We start from the raw sequence: 4,573 nt of genomic DNA on the forward strand, positions 1-4,573 counted from the left end.
TGGAGATCTTTTCAAATGCTTTGGCATTTCCTCTTCTGTAACGGAGCTCTGATAAAACAGATTTGTCTCCCCATACAGCGATCGGATCCAGTATCTCCCATACGGTCCATGCTGGAGCTCTTTTTGGATTTGGGACTACATTGTCTGAGCCCTCGCTGGATGCTTCCGACATTACCACTCCATCAGATGATAAACTAGAGGATGCTACCTTCCCCACAGGGCCAAGCACATCACATGTGACAGACTGGCTCTTTACTATTTCAAGGAGTGTGTGGTCCAAACATTGTAGGTTTAAACCGAACCCTCCATCAGGTTCATGGAACTGGATTTCAATATCAAGCCAATTGCTGCTCCAGTAATGGCTGCTAGCAACAGCCATGGCCATGCAGGCTGCTCAGTGTTCCAGTCATGGTCAAAGTCAGAATGAAGCATGAGGGTTACAGCAGCTGGAGCTGTCTGAGGAGACTGCAGAAAAGAAAGTTGGCAGGGGAAAGGACAGCAATAGTTAAATTAGGTATTTGAATTTATGTGTTATTTAAAAAATTTAAATGGAACATTTTACTCTCCGACCCCGGGGTCATAATTTAATGGGGGTTCTTGTGAAATCAAAAGCCAGGACAGTAAACTTGGAAATAGGTCCTAGTGGATGGGGGGCACTAGGACCCTGCAGTGGCAGTTGATGCTGGGAGCCAGAAGAGTGGAGGCAGCTTGGAGCTCCAGGGAGAGGCAGGGACACTCCAGGGCCTGGGGGAGGTGCGCAGGGACAGCAAATGGGGGCTGGGGGCAGCAGGTCGGGCCAGGGCACCACGGGCCCATATAACTCACCACCCCTGTTTCTGCCAACATTCAGAAAAGAGCAGGTTTGTATTAAACAACTTTAGACATAGTTAATACATCATTTCCTATGAGTATTTCTGCTAGAATTCAATCCAACACACCAACATTTAAAATGGCTTCCACACTTTCCAAACTCCAAGCGCACTTTAGCTAAAGGCACAGTGGTTTTACAGCTTCCTAATGCCAGGAGCTCTACACTTTCTTCCTGCGGTCTGTCAGTCTTCCCGACCATGCTCTCACTAACCAGAGAGATCTGGGCACCAATGTCTCTCCACCCTAGGCATTCTTTGCCATTCACTTTGACGACTTTAATAAACTCAGCAGCAACCTCCAATGGGCTGGACCTTACAAAGGTTATCAGGAATGTTTCAGGCACCTCTGTGGGTCCTAGGGTGACCAGATAGCAAGTGTGACAAATCAGGATGGGGGAAGGGAGTAAAAGGAGCCTATATAAAAAAAAACCCCAAATATCAGGACTGTCCCTATAAAATCGGGACATCTGGTCACCCTAGTGGGTCCTGTGTTTACAACAGCCACATTACTCTGGGCGTGGCTGGATGGTTGTAGGCTTAGATTCCCTTTGTTTAGAGCAATTGTGTCTCAGGTGCTTGGTGGCAGGGCTGGTTTCAGGAACTGCGAGGCCCGATTCAAATACCCGGTGGCGGTCTGTGTCTTCGGCGGCACTTCAGCAGTGGGGGGTCCTTCCCTCGCTCTGGGTCTTCCACGGATCCCTCACCGCCAAAATGCCGCTGAAAACCCGGATCGAGTGAAGGACCCTCCCGCTGCCGAAGTACCGCCGAAGACCCAGACCACTGCCAGGTGAGTAAAAAAATTAAAAAGGCGCCTCAGGCGCAGGGCCCGATTCCGGGGAATTGGGGGAATTGGCCTAAAGCCGGCCCTGCTTGGTGGAATTACATGTGAAATACTTTCTGGGTCCGTTCTCCTGTGATGCGGGTCTACAAATGTGATTTCCAGGAGGGCATCGGTTCTGGAGAGGTGAGTGCCTGGGCTCCCCTCCACCCTCCCACTTTCCTCCCTTGGAGGCTTGTGCTCACTGGAAACTCTGTCTTGTGCATAGAAATCAGCCAGATCAGCAGCCACTTCCACAGACATTAGGGATTTATCCCAAAGAGCAGCTCTGATTTCATCAGAGCATACATACATACATACACTTAGAAAATGCTCATGTGCAAAAAGTTCAAATAACTGGTTGTAATTCTCTGCCCCTTTCCCTTCTACCCATTTTCTCATCAAATCATGTATATATTCTCTACAACTCATATTAACATCCTTTTTGAGGTTTCTGAATCTCATCCTGTACACTTCATAGGTAATTTGAAACATTTGCAATACAGCCTTTTAAAATTCATCATATTTCAAACCTATTCAATTGGCATTTCATTAAATACATTTAATGCTTTATCCAAAAGCCTTTTCACCAGCACTGGGAATTTCTTGTCTTCTGGGACTTTATGCAACACACAGAATCTTTCAAAAGTAGCAAGGTATTCCTCAATGTAATCTGATTTTTTTGTATGCAGGGCATTGCTTGTCCCATCTGGCTATTCCTGGGGAAGAGAGAGTACCTGTGGGCTGTATCCATATTTATACATCATACCCAGGTTATACAGCCTTTCTCTCCCCCTTTCTTGGGCTTCTTTCTCTTTTTAGTTCCATGGTTCATTGGTGTGCTTCCTCCTGCTGTTGCTTTTCTGCCTCCCTCTGCTCATCTCTCAGATCAGCTTTTTTGGCTCTCTGGTCTGTTTCTCATATTTGGTTTTGTTTATCTTGCTGTTTGGCTTCCCATTTTTGGTGACCACGAGCTGCTTTTGCTGCTTCGCATTCTTTCTCTTTCTAGTCAGCCTCCAATCTGTCCAGTTCTAACTTTATGGTTATTCCACTGCTGCTTATTTTAAAATTCCTTTTGTTCTATTTCCTTGCCCAAAATAAACAAGCAAAAAAACAATAAATCTGTAAACTTTCTTTGACTCCACTTGGCCTTCTCACTGAAAAATCACTTTAAAATCTAGTAAATTAGTGGTTTGAGACAGACATGCCAAACTCGTGGAAAAAAACACAGAAATTGGGCTTGGTTTTGGTTTAATTGGCTTGTGATTTTTTTGTTGACTAGTTTTTGGCTTGTAGCTTGTTGCGTGTTGTAACTTGTTGCTTCTGTTGTTTTGATCGGCTCCCGGCAAGCAGGAGCGGGGTGGGGGCGGGGGAAACAAGCAGAGGCCAGGGGGGAAGAGAATCAGGGGTCCACAGCAGGCCCACCACAGTTCCAGAGTGCACGCTTAGGGGATCTAGTCACATAGAGCGTTGGGGTTCTTAGGTATTGGCTTATTTTGGCCTTGTTTTGAAATAGTATTAGCTTGATTTTTGGTTTATTGTGAAAGTCGGGGTGCTTATTTACCACGTGAAAGTTGGCAACTGTGGTTTGAGTGTGAGCCAAATAGCAAGCAGTAAATAGTAAATCCTGTTCACCACTGCCTGCCCTGTAACCCAGGATGATTCTGCGCTGCACAGCTTTGGCTCAGAGCCCTGATGCAAGTAGCCTTCTGCCAGCACAGTGGCCTCATCCTAGCTTCCCCCACCCTGGTTACTCCTTGCAGGATGACACCAACAGCTCTTCCAGTCCTCAGTCTCCCCCAAACCCTCTCCCCTCTGCAGTTTCCAGCCCCTCTCACTGGACACTCACAGAAGTTATCAAGTTTTCTGCTGACAAAGAGACAGAGCACACACCAGCCTGTTAGTTTAGCTGAACACTTCAGTTTAATACACAGCAGTACTCCTGGGGGAATTCTGGGCCAAAAAATAAAATTTCTGCAAAATTCTGCTTATTTTGTCAAAATAACACTATATATTCAAGACAGTTTTAATTCCTTTGGTAATTTATTTCAAAATACCTGTCAGCAACTATATCTATAACAATACAGACACACAAAAAATACCCCCAAAGGTAGAGAGTTACAGAAACCCCTATGAAACAGTTCCCGTTTCTCTGCCCTCTCCCTCCCCCCCTGCCCCCAGAGCCCAACTGTGGGGCCAGACACCCACACCCCCTCCCCCAGAGCCCAACCGCAAGGTGACCCCCAGCCCAGACACCCTTACCTCCCAGAGCCCAGCTGCTGGGTCCCCCACAGGGCCAGCTCCAGGCCACAGCCCGCCAAGCGCGTGCTTGGGGCGGCATGCCGCAGGGGGCGCTCTGCCAGTTGCTGGGAGGGCGGCAGGCGGCTCCGGTAGACCTGCCGCAGGTGTGTCTGCGGACGGTCCGCTGGTCTCACAGCTCCGGTGGACCTCCCGCAGACACGCCTGTGGCAGCTCCAGCGGAGCCACGGGACCATCGGACCCTCCGCAGACACGCCTGCAGCAGGTCAACCGGAGCCACGGGACCAGCGGACCGTCCGCAGAAACGCCTGCGGGAGGTCCACTGGAGCCGCGGGACCGGCGAGCGGCAGAGCGCCCCCCGCAGCGTGCTGCCGTGCTTGGGGCGGCGAAATTGCTAGAGCTGGCCCTGGTCCCCCACAGCCCAGCACCCACACCCTCTACCTGCTAGAACCCAGGGATCCAGAGGGAGAAACAACCTGATGCTGGGTCCCAGGCTTGTGTGGAGTTTCCTGCATGCCACCTCCTTCCTTCAGAGCATGCCAGGAGTTGCAGCTGCCGAGAACCCTCCAGCTCTGTCCCCATTCTCTTCGCAGTGTCTTCTATGTTGGAGCTGGGCTCTGCCAAATCT

The sequence above is a fragment of the Chelonoidis abingdonii genome, chromosome 10 (genome assembly GCF_003597395.2).
Source record: "Chelonoidis abingdonii isolate Lonesome George chromosome 10, CheloAbing_2.0, whole genome shotgun sequence".
In the NCBI taxonomy this organism is placed as follows: Eukaryota; Metazoa; Chordata; order Testudines; family Testudinidae; genus Chelonoidis; species Chelonoidis abingdonii.